Below are 12,735 nucleotides of genomic sequence, written 5' to 3' on the forward strand. Positions count from 1 at the left end.
GCAATCACTTTCCCTCCCTGCTGCGCCGATTCAAAGCCCAGTCCGCTGGGATTGGGGGTGGGACTGACAATTAATAGATGTCCCCTTTTGATGCAAAAAAATAACTGGTCACGTTAGTTATGTTATGTTCCTATGTGAGCTTTAGCTTGTAGACCACTTTGGTATTTTGTTAGGTAAAGGAACTTCAGGGAGAACTGCTTGATGAGGAGCTAGCTGTGCTCCCAGAACCAATAGAAGTGGGCTTGGCAACCATGTTCAAGGATTAAGCTATAAACTGTGAGTTTTTGTTTCTGAACTTTTTGATTTTCTGCATTTTTTTTTTGTTTAAGAAGCTGAGAGTGCCTTTTATGTGGGGAGAGGTTTGCAAACACCCGGGAGGGATTTTTGAATGCTATTGTGAGCTTTTGTCAGGCAAACCTAAGGCACTCTCCTATGCCCAGCAGTGCTCTAAAAGCTGCTGGAGGCTTTGCTATTTGGAAACTGTTTGTGGAATTTTTGCAGCAAAGCAGAGAACTGTATTAACTTTTACAACCTGCTAAGGAGCAGGCTGTGAAGGCCCTGTGAGAAAGAAGCTCTGAGGAGAGCAGAATCACAGAGCAAATTAATGACTTTGATGAGTAGAAAATCCTAAACTGTTCTCAGAGTTTTCCTTTTGAGTATTTTTTTTTTGGACTTTTGCAAGTTGCATTATTTGTTTTGATTTGGCCATTCTGACAATAAAATTTTCTTTTGAAGAACCAAACTGAAGCTGTGTGCATTGGTTCTGGTTTTTTTGTTTGTTTGTTTCATTTATTAAAGCAGTGTCTGCAGGGTGACTCCCTATTGGGTCACACGCCAGTGCACTTTTTGTATGTAGCCACTGAGAGCGTTGCTGAGACCCGGCCTAGGGCTGCAGTGTGGCTACAACATAAAGTTATGCAAGATGAAGACAGAAGATATGTGATTGTTCTGGGGGGAATTGTGGGAACAAAAATGGCTGTTTTGTAATCTTTATGCACCAAATGTGTACAGTCATCATTTCTCTTCAGCTTTGATTGCCAAGATAGCCATGTACCCGGATTACCAGTCCATAGTGGGAGGAGACTTCAATATGACAGCAAATCCTGCTATGGATTATAATCCAGCCAATAGCAGCTAGAAGGACCATGGAGCCAAACAAAGAGTAAATTTTTTTGTCAGATCAATTAAACTTCCTGGATATGTGTCGGACCTTCCTTCCCACGGAACACACTTACATCTTTTACTCATACCCTCATGATGTCTACGCTTGCCTGGATTATTTCCTGGTGTCGCCCTCTCTACTCTCATGGGTGGTGGAAATTACCATTCTGGATATTCCCTTGTCTGACCACTCTCCTGTGATTCTGTCCATCCAGATGACTAAGGAAGCCGTGGAGCGCAGTTGGAAATTCCCGTACCACTTGGAGTTCCATAGATATCTCAGGGAGCAATGGGTTGCTCTTACCCAAGCTCTATTATCTATTACAGATTCTCCTCATCTGGATCACTAATAAAGATGAAAAAGCGTTTTGTTCCATTCTATCCACCTTTATATGGCACAATAAACGAGCTCAAATTAGCTATAATAAGTTGGCGCTGGATAGGCGACATGGAGGTTTGAACATTCCTGATATCAGACTTTATAATTGCCATTGTTGTGATTTCTCCTTGAGATGGCTCACTTCCTATATTCAATTTTGACCCTATTACATGTGAAGCCCTCGGCCGTTCTAGGAGGGTCCCCTATGGTGTCTCTATTACAGCCTCTTAGATTGGCGTGGAGATAGTGGAGGAGAAGGCAGCGGAGAACCCCAGACACTTCCTTGTTGTTGCCGTTGAGCAGCAACGTTAAATTTCCCCCGGGATGGAACCGTCGTGGTTTCGGCTGTGGGAGCGGAGAGGGTGTAAGACCTTGAAAGATCTCTGGGATTTGGGGGACAGGGTGTTTCCAGCATTTGCTCAGATCCAGGCTAAATGGACATTGCCTGCGACACATTTTTGGACATATCTTCAGGTCCGCCACTATTTTACTTCTTTACAACAGAAATGGGAGTAGACATGGCTTTGTGGCCCGTTGGACATCCAATTTTTACAAGTACCTCCTGAGATGAACAAGCTCTCTACTTGGTACAGGGAATTGAAGGATGCCTCTCCTTTGGGTCCTGTGGATAGTGTAGCCTCTATTTGGCAGGGGGAGTTGGATAGCCAATGCGATCAGAAAGCATTCTTAGACCTGTTTGACAATGTTAACACTATGGGAGGCTCCACTGACCTTAAGGAGATGCAGTAAAATTTTTCATTAGGCATACATTTCCAGGGTGCAGGAGGCCCACATGGGCTTGTGAGAGAGAGATTCATACTCTAAATGTTACCGTGCTTACGGTACTCTTATTCATTACTTTCTGGAATGCTCCACTACCGAAATTTAGTTGCAAGTTCTTCCCTTATTGGAGAAACTAGTGCACTGTGCTGTCCCGTGGAGCTATGGTATGCGACTGTTGGGAGACCAGAGGAGATTGCTGAAAGCGGGGCTTTCCTTAATGAAGAGGAAGGTGATCTACATGGTTGTCTTGATAGTTAAAAAGTTTTATTGCAACATTGGATATCGGACAGGGCTGCCTCCTTTCCTCACTGGCTTACCTGGATCGCAGAAGTGATCCACACATATAGGCCCGGGCATAGGAGGGATATTCTACAGTAGATAGCTGGGGGCGTGGGTGTGGGGGTAGTGTGACTTAGAGGTGGATGTTGTGACATGGATGGTATGTCTGTAGTATGCTTTGTTGGCAGGTAGGTGTGTGGGGTATAGTCAATGGCGACGAGACTGTGGTTAGTTGAACCCTGTTTGAGCTTTGTATTGGTTGATTCATGCTTTATGCCTGTTCTTATGTACACTGGAGTTTAAATCTGCATTGTTGGTTGACTATACAGTTTGAGTTGTCATTGCTAATAAACATAATTACAAAATAATAAACTTCTAACAACTCTTTCCAGTGCAATAGGTGAGACATTCTAGAGACAAATGGGTTATATCCCTATAGTCACGTGCATCTGCAGAAGGAATCCACTCTAGATTTTTCACTCTGCCTCTGCTGTACCTCACTGTGCTCCTTAGCTCCACCTACAGTTCTTTTCTTCTGAATGCGTGCCTGCAGGAGTGTTTATTCTGCTCTCCCCATTTTATTATTTTATTTATTTATTTTCGTCCCTTTTTTGTGGATTCTGGTGTTTGGAATGTTTTCTCAGCTCTGCCTGCTTTGAAAACACAGACTAGGGTCTGTAACTGACAGGCCGATCCCACTGGGTACCTGTTAGCCAGCCTGAATAGTTTTCTCAGAAGCTCAGGACCATCCCTGAAATGGGCTCACCTACTGTTAAGCAGGGGTTGAGTGCAGACTGTTAGGTGCCCTTAGGAGGCTTGACGGTGTCTCACAGGGTGCCGGCTGTGTCTTCTCGCCTCCACCTGTCTTGGTGTGCATCCGTTGGTCCACAGGGGGGAAGGTGCAGTCAGACATGGATTCTGACTGGCAGCTCAAAGATCAGCTTTGCAGAAGCATTCCCAGCATTGAGGCAGTGAATTTCTCATCCAGATACTGTAAGAGAGCTGAGGCAGGCTACATCATAGATCTTCTGTCAGCTCACAGTGAGTACAGGCTGTCAGCCTGTGAGGTGAGTTGGGGGAGGTTGGAAAAGTGGGGTTTAAGTGTTTCTGCATGTTCACCCTCCTGAAAACCCCTAAAATCACCATTTTTAGCCTTTGGGAAATGTGAAAAATATTACGGGTTTGGCTCAAATTTCATACTGTTGGCCATCTTGGATTTTTAGCAATCTTTTTTTCTAAAGCTCCCTGCTTCTCCAAAATTGCAAATTTTGCCTAGAAACTTGCTGGGATGGAGTCCTTCAGCTCTCCTCATGTGGATTCTTGCCAGGATTGTGCAAATTTAGCAATTTTAGAGCATACTTGTGTAACATGCCGCTTGGCACAGTTGGGGGAGGTAGCAGCGTTTAACTTAGCCTGATGCAGGTGACTAAACATTTAGCTAGCCTAACGGCAGGGCCGGATTAAAGGGCAGGCACGTGCCTTGGGCCCAAAAATGTCAGGGGGTCTGCTGGTGTGGTGCTATGACTGGGGCTGGAGTTAGGGAGGGCAAACAGGGCAGTTGCCCTGGGCTCCACAGCTCTAGGTGGTCCCATGGTCCAGGCATTTCTTCCCCTTGTTGGCCCAACTCCCTCTCTTCCCCTGACCTTTGTGGTCACCTTTCAATTTCAAAATGAACATTTTCTTTTTCAGATGTGCCCTTGCGTGGCAGCCATATGCTTAAGCTGAAAGCAGCTGCTTGGCCCAAAGCTTCATAAGAACATAAGCATTGCCTCTGCTGGGTCAGACCAGGGGGTCCATCGTGCCCAGCAGTCCGCTCCCGGGGCGGCCCCTCAGGTCCATGACCTGCAAGTGATCCTTCACCTAAAACGTTTATTCCCTATTCATTTACTATCCTGTATAGTTACCCTCTATCTGTACCCTTCAATCCCCTTCTCCTTCAGGAAGTCATCCAATCCTTTTTGAAACCCAATATTGTATTCTGTCCTGTCACCTCCTCTGGGAGCGCATTCCAGGTGTCCACCATCCTCTGAGTAAAGAAGAACTTCTTAGCATTCGTTTTGAATCTGTCTCCTTACAATTTTTCTGAATGCCCTCTTGTTTTTGTTGTCCCCGCTAGTCTGAAGAATCTGTCCCTCTCCACCTTCTCTATGCCTTTCATGATTTTATAAGTCTCTATCATGTCGCTTCTAAGTCTCCGCTTTTCCAGGGTAAAGAGCCCCAGCTTCTCCAGCCTTTCAGCATATGAAAAGTTTTCCATGCCCTTTATCATTCTTGTTGCTCTTCTCTGGACCCTCTCGAGTATCGCCATATCCTTCTTTAGGTACGGCGACCAGTATTGGACGCAATACTCCAGATGCGGGCGCACCATTGCTCGATATAGTGGTAGAATAACTTCCTTCGTTCTGGTAGTGATACTCTTTTTGATAATGCCCAACATTTTGTTCGCTTTCTTTGAGGCCGCTGCACATTGCGCCGCCGGCTTCATTGTTTTATCCACCAATACCCCCAAGTCTTTTTCTAGGTTGCCTTCCACCAGTACCCTCCCTCCCATCGTATAGCTGTATATCGGGTTCCCTTTCCCTATATGCAAGACTTTACATTTCTCTACATTGAAGCTCATCTGCCATCTCTTTGCCCACTCACTCAGTTTGTTCAGGTCTCTTTGCAGTTCATTGCATTCCTCAACAGTTTTGACCCTACTGGAGAATTTTATGTTGTCCGTGAATTTTATAACTTCGCACATCGTCCCTGTTTCCAGGTCATTTATGAATATATTGAACAGCAGCGGTCCCAACACTGACCCTGTGGGACACCACTTGTGGCCCCTTTCCAGTCAGAGTAGTGTCCTTTAACTCCTACCCTCTGCTTCCTGTCCGCAAGCCAGTTCCTGATCCATCTGTGCACGTTCCCTACCACCCCATAGCTCCACAGTTTTCTTAGTAGGCGCTCATGAGGTACCTTGTCGAAGGCTTTTTGGAAAGGTACCTCATGAGCGCTTCCCCTCTGATGCATCTTCCTGTTTCTGCCTGGACGGCTCACGTCAGAGGGAAAGCTTGGGCCAAGCAGCTGCTTGCAACTTAAGAGAACGGCTACTGTGCCGGGGCCCATCTGATAAAGAAAACATTCATTTTGAAACTAAAATGCGACCGTGAAGGTGAGGGGAAGGGAGGGAGATGGGCCAATAAGGGGAAGAGGTTAAGTGGTGCTTGAGGTTTATCTTGTGCTATCAAGAGTGTGTGGAAAAGCAGCAGCAGCAGCAGTGGGGAGGTGATGGGGCAGGATAACTTGATGGAATTGGGGGGAGAGAGAGAAAGAAGGGGGCCGGATACTCAGTGGAATTAAAGGAAGGGGAGGGAGAGAGAAGTGGACCAGATACTCGATGGAATTGGGGTGGAGGGAGAGAAAGAGAGAGAGAAGGGGCAGATGATGGAAATGGGGTGAAGGGAGAGAGAAAAGAGGGAAGATGTTGGATGTCAGTTGAGAAGAGAGAGTGAGAGTTGATGCTGAATGGAAATGGAAAAAGAGAACAGATTCTGAATGGAAGGAGGGGATAAAGAAAAAGGGCATATACTGGAAGGGGGAAGAGGATAGTTACTGGAGGGGGTGAAGGAAAGGGGTGGCAAACTGTGGGTACACAGAGTGAAAAGAGGAAGCCTGAGGACTGGCTAGTAAGAAATAATTTAATTTAGATGGAGACAGATAATAGAGAAGGAAGAAAAGGGAAAAGGAAAGAGAGAAGAGAGAGAGAGATGCCAGAGCAGGGGGGAAAGGGGAAAGGAGACAGAGATACCAGATTTGAGCTAAGGAAATGAAAAGAGAGAGATATTTAAAATCATAGGGGTGAGGAAAGGAGAGATGGAAAGAGAGAAATGCCAGTTAATGGGGGGGGGGACAGAGGGAAAACAGATGGATTCCAGACCAATGGGGGGAGGGAGGAGAGATGGAAGGGGGAGGCAGACAATTTCTGGAAAGGGCATAAAAAGAGAGCAGATACCATATGGAAGAGGCAGACAGTGGATGGAAGGAAGAAAATAATAAGATGATGAGGAAAGCAGAAACCATACGACAAAGGTAGGAAAAAAATTATATTTTATTTTATTTTTTGCTTTATGATAAAGTATTGTAGCTGTATTAAATGTTTATAAATAGAACATGAAAATAAGGTGATCCTTTTATTGGACTAATTTTAATACATTTTTGACTAACTTTCAGAGACCAAATTCTCCTTCCTCAGGTCAGGACAGGAGATTGTAACAGCAGTATACTTTTACTGACCTGAGGAAAGAGGTTTTGACCTCTGAAAAACTAATTAAAAATGTATTAGTCCAATAAAATGGCATTATCTTATTTTTCATTTTATTTTTATTTGTTAATTTGTAAAGTGATTTGTTGTTTCCCTTTTTTCAAATTTACATCTTTCATCTTTATATTTTGTTCAGTATTAGGGGACATGCACCACTGTTTCTGTGGTGTTGCATTGTATGCAGAGCCTGGTTTCTTTATTGTTCAGTTTTTGTATACATATTTCTATTATTAGCCCCCACCCCACCCTTTTATAAAAGTGCGGAAGAGATTTGTAGTGCTGGCCAGCACGCTGAATACTCTGCACTGATCCTATGAGTGTTGGAGCAGCGAAGAGCATTCAGTGTGCTTGCCGGCACTAAAAACTTCTTTTGCGCCCCCCCCTGTTAATTTGCGATTACTTATTCCATAATGGGCGAGGGTGTTTCTATGTTCTTTGTGTATGAAATACATGATTTTCTGTTAGCATTGACCAACATGATGGAAAAATAAAATGTGCAGACAACAAAAGTGGAAAAAGTTTTATTTTAAATGTATTACCTGGAATATGTTAGCTTTGGGATATGTGCATCACAGATCTAGGGAGAGACAGCAGACAATTTATGCTGTATTCAGCACCATCAACACCATAAACAAAAAAGAAGCCATCAAAGGTAAAAGTTAAAACAAGGATCCCATAAAACTAAAAGCACATGGCCTCAAAATGAAAGTGGTTGTGGCATGGGTCCATAAGGATCCTTGTTTTTCAACTCCCTCAGACCTCATGGATCCTGTTCACCACACAGATCCTTGTTTTAAATCCTGTAGACCTCATGGATCCTGCTGAGGTCTACAGAATACATGGGGTGAGTAGGATCCATGAGAAAAGGATTCAGAAATTCTCCTGGGCAAGTAGGTGGGAAGGGGGAAGAAATGAGGGATTTGTTTAGAGATGTTTGTGGGTTGCATAGAAGAAAAACTGTACACTGGCAGTGGTTTGGTAATTTTTGTTTTGAATTTTAAAATAAAAGAATAAAAGACTGAATTCTGAGGACTTACTTAAGAGATCAGACTCCACAGGTGACCCATGAGGGGAGGAATGCTGACCTAGTGCCTAACTCTCAGTAAGCCTGGTTGTAAGAGAGAGATTGTAGAGGCTCAGCCCTAGCTCATTTCTTTACTTATAGTCTTAATTTATTGACAATTATTCTACTTAGAACAATAGAAGAACTCTTTATATTTCATTACCTGCTAAAGAATCAAACACTAAATAAGCATCCTGTATAACGCAGTGTTCTCCCTAGGGCCTTTTAGCCAGGCGGTCCGCCCAGGTAATTTAGATGACTGCCCAGCTAAATTCTGCTACTGCTCAACAAATTCTGCTACTGCTTGGAGATTTCACGCCTTAGCCCATAGTGAACTTATGTTCCGGGACTCTAACGTGTGCTTCCCTTCTCTTCCCTCCGAAACTGGAAGTTATGTCCGGGGGGGTGAAGGGAAGCCGGCATGCACATGTTAGAGCTCCGAAGCATGCATTCGCTACGGGCTAAGGCGGGAGACAGGTCAGTGAAGTTTACCATTTGCTCTTCTTGCTGCCAGGTCCTGCCTACTTTCAGTTTCCGCGAAGGCAGGAACCGGCAGCAATCGATCGTGATCTTGGGCCAATCAGCCTTCCTCTCCGACGGCAGAATTGACGTCGGGGAGAGGAATGATGGTCGGCCCGAAGCAGGGAGAGCTTGGGGCAGCGGCTTTGGGGCCTGTTATCCGATGGCGGCGGCTTGGGGGCCTGTTCCCCGATGGCAGCAGCATTGGCAGTGGCTTGGGGTAGGGCAAGGAAAAAGAAAGAAAGAGGGCAGGCAGGGAGACAGAAAAAAAGAAAGGGGGCATGAAGAGAGAAAGAAAGAAAGGGCAGGGAGAGAGGAAGAAAAAGTTGGGGGGAGGGGAATGAGATCAGGAGGAGAGGAAGCATATAGGCTGAAAGAAGGGAAGAAAGATTGGATGCACAGTCAGAAGAGGAAAGTGCAACCAGAGACATCATGAAATCACCAGACAACAAGGTAGGAAAATGATTTTATTTTAAATTTACTGATCAAAATGTGTCTGAATTTATATCTGCTGTCTATATTTTACACTATGGTTCCCTTTTACTAAACTGCAATAGCGTTTTTTAGCGCAGGGAGCCTATTAGCGTCGAGAGCAGCTCTGGGCATTCATCGCAGCTCCCTGTGCTAAAAACTGCTATTGTGGTTTAGTAAAAAGTGAGGGGGGTATTTGCCTATTTTTGTATGGTTGTTACTGAGGTGACAGTGCATAGAGTCATCTGCTTTGACCTCTTTGAAAAAACCCCGGAATAGGAATTATTATTAACATTTTCTCTGCGTACAGTGTGCTTTGTGTGGTTTTTTAAAAAATTTTATTGTTGGTAGATCATTTTGACTTGGTCATTTTAAAAGTAGCTCACAAGCCCAAAAAGTGTGGGCACCCCTGCTCTAGAACATCGCTCCTTAGTTTTTTCAAATGGTGCAGTGAGGGGCCAGCACTTTACATCTTATCACCTCATTCTTTCTTTTTTCTCCTCATGTACAGCACGGTTCTTTATTCTAAGCAGCTCTGGCACTAACAGTACTACTTTCATTAACACTTGCAGTCAGGTTCGGCAATTTATCATGGTTTTGGTTTTTTATTTAGTTTTTCACCAGTATTTTCATTTATTTATTAAAGCAGCATTTTTTAACAGCCCGATGCCCCTTCACTATCAGTGTGCATTCAATCCACTACTGACACTTTTTTGGCACCTCTTTCAATGGATCAAATATCATAGCCCCACTGTCGCATGTTCACATTTATTCTGCGTACAAGTTTATCTCATCAGTGCAGAGACTTTTTTGGTAAGTCCATTTTATTCTCCCTTTTTTACTTTCCCGAGTGCTGTGGTTTTATTCTTTGGTTTTAATAGAAGCTCATTTGTACAATAATTTAGATCTTTCCCAGGTTCACTTTTCATCTACCTGGTCGGCTTGTCTTTGAGCTACTATCAGCTTATGTTTTCAAGATACACTCTGTATTATAAGCTGTTCATTTCCCATATGTTTACTTTTGCCCTGTTTAGGTCTGTATAGTCTAGGCACACTGTTTGTAACCAGCCATCATTTTAAGTATGTATATGCCCTATTTTAGGGAGGGGGGTTAAGTTCTTTTAGCATGTTATTTCATTAATTCTGAGTTCGGTGTTACAATATTTATTATTTTCTATGACATGTTCTCATCGCAATTTTACTCAAAAGTATAAATAGGTATCCATATTCAAGTTTCATCATGGTGCTCTTGTTTTGGCTCCACTATTTGTCACTTCCGTCCACCAGATCTGGCTATCCGTTACTGTCTCATATTTTAAAGACTCACTCGTTATAATTAGCGGTGATCCACACGTCTCTTCATAATGGACATGTCCGATTTTAGCATTTGGATCTTAGTACTATGGGTTTGGTCTTTTCTGGTTTCCTTTCTATAGTCTGCTTTTCGTCTGGAGTCTTTTGAGTTTAGAATTACATTTTATGACATATTTTTGTGATTATAATTGTATGACATGTCTAAATCGGTCAAGTTATCCATTCTTTTTATTATTTTTTGTCCCCTCATACAGTGGCAGACCACCCTGGGTGCCAGCCCTAGGGGGGTACACAGCTGGCTGGATCCAGAACCTTCCAAGCTGCTCTAAATGGCACCTGCACCTCAGCACGGCTGCCGTACTTATTCTGAAGCAGAGTCGGCATCCGCACTGAAGTGCAGGAAGGTCCCGCGATGACTGCATTTGCCGCCTCTACCTCTGGAAGACATAAGTGATGTCGGAAGGGGTGGACCGGCAGCTGCATTCATTGCGGAACCTTGCCGTAACTCCCTGCGTCTGCCGGCCCACCCTCTTCAACGTCACTTACACCTTCCAGAGGCAGAGACAACAGAAGCAGTCATCATGGGACCTTGCTGGTTTGGAGGGAGAGAGGAGCATAGAAGAGTGGTGGAGGGAGAAAAGGAGGTCAGGGTGGTATGGAAGGGTGGTGGAGGGAGAGAAAGGGGGCAAATGCTGATGGAATTAGTGTGCAGGAAAAGGAGAGAGAGACATAAGGGGGAAGGATACTGGATGGAATTGGGTTGGAGGGAAAGAAAGGGAGCAGATGCTGATGGAAGTGGGGGGAAGGGAGAGGAGAGAGTGAAATGCCAGACCATGGGAGTGTGGGAGAGGGAAGGGAAGAAGAGGAGAGAGAAGTCAGACCATTGAAGGAGGGAAGGGAAGAAGATGGATGCCAGAATAATAGGGGTGATGGGAGAGATGGAAGGGGAATACAAGGAGAGAAGATGCCATATAAAAGGGGCAGAGAGAGGGTAGACAGTGGATGAAAGGAAGAGAGTGACAAGACTATGAGGAAAGCAGAAACCAGAAAAGACAATGTAGAAAAAAAAAAATCTATTTATTTATTTTTTTGCTTTAGGGGAAATGCATCGCTGTTTCTGTGGTGTTGCATTGTATGCACAGTCCAGCTTCTTGGTGGTTCAATTTACATAGTAACATAGTAACATAGTAGATGACGGCAGATAAAGACCCGAATGGTCCATCCAGTCTGCCCAACCTGATTCAATTTAAATTATTTTTTTTTTTTCCTTCTTAGCTATTTCTGGGCGAGAATCCAAAGCTCTACCCGGTACTGTGCCTGAGTTCCAACTGCCAAAATCTCCGTCAAGACCCACTCCAGCCCATCTACACCCTCCCAGCCATTGAAGCCCTCCCCAGCCCATCCTCCACCAAACGGCCATACACAGACACAGACCGTGCAAGTCTGCCCAGTTACTGGCCTAGTTCAATATTTAATATTATTTTCTGATTCTAAATCCTCTGTGTTCATCCCACGCTTCTTTGAACTCAGTCACAGTTTTACTCTCCACCACCTCTCTCGGGAGCGCATTCCAGGCATCCACCACCCTCTCCGTAAAGTAGAATTTCCTAACATTGCCCCTGAATCTACCACCCTTTGTCTACGTTTTTCTATTTTATCCCCACTTTTACAAAACTGTAGAGTGTTTTTTTAGCACCGGCCATGGTAGTAATTGCTCAGAATTCTATGAGAGTCTTAACTGTTACCACCATGCCTAAAAACAACATTACAGTTTTGTAAAAGGGAGAGGGGTTAGTTTGTGATTACATATTCCATACTAGGTGAAGGTGTTTTTTGTGTTCTGTGTGTTCGAAAGACATGGTTTTCAGTTAGGATTGACTGTGTAGGATTGATCTGTACTAGTCTGGCTTATTTAGTTTTACAATGGGTGTATTGATGTACTGCTCACTGCAATATGTAAGGTGCTGCCTTTTCCTAGGTACACTCTTTTTTTTAAAGTCAATCATGTTTATTGGAGAAAACAGAAGCAAAAATAAAAATACAAACAGAAAAACAGATCAAAGCAACCAGTAATGTCAAAAGCATCAGCAGTAACATCAGCATAGAAGGCAGAGATTACCATACAATAACAAGAGCAATGTACAAATATCCTAGGGTAGGAAACAATACAGTCGCATGGCAGAAGAAGATGAGAGGAGAGAAGCACTGTACAATCAAACAGGAAGCACACTACAATAGTGCTTCAAAGGAGACCAGATACACTGAAAAACTGAAGTAGAACCCCTGCATTCAGCCACACGAAACTCATATTGATAAGCAGATCTCCAACTTCCGACCAGAATCCAGAAACAAGGGAACAGTCAAAAAGCATATGTTGGAATGTGCCCACAGACATCCGGCATGTACAGCACACATTGGAGGAAGTCGGTGAAGATCGTTGTTGTTTAACTGGTGTTCAAAGTG

At 44.0% G+C, this 12,735-nt stretch overlaps 1 protein-coding gene across 1 annotated transcript in view; it reads left to right on the forward strand.

Annotated features, from left to right (window-relative positions):
- The window catches only part of HERC2 (HECT and RLD domain containing E3 ubiquitin protein ligase 2), a 3,346,202-nt gene that overhangs the window by 1,395,356 nt on the left and 1,938,111 nt on the right, over positions 1 to 12,735 (forward strand). The gene's annotated exons all lie outside the window — the stretch shown is intronic.

This window comes from Geotrypetes seraphini, chromosome 6 (genome assembly GCF_902459505.1).
Source record: "Geotrypetes seraphini chromosome 6, aGeoSer1.1, whole genome shotgun sequence".
In the NCBI taxonomy this organism is placed as follows: domain Eukaryota; kingdom Metazoa; phylum Chordata; class Amphibia; order Gymnophiona; family Dermophiidae; genus Geotrypetes; species Geotrypetes seraphini.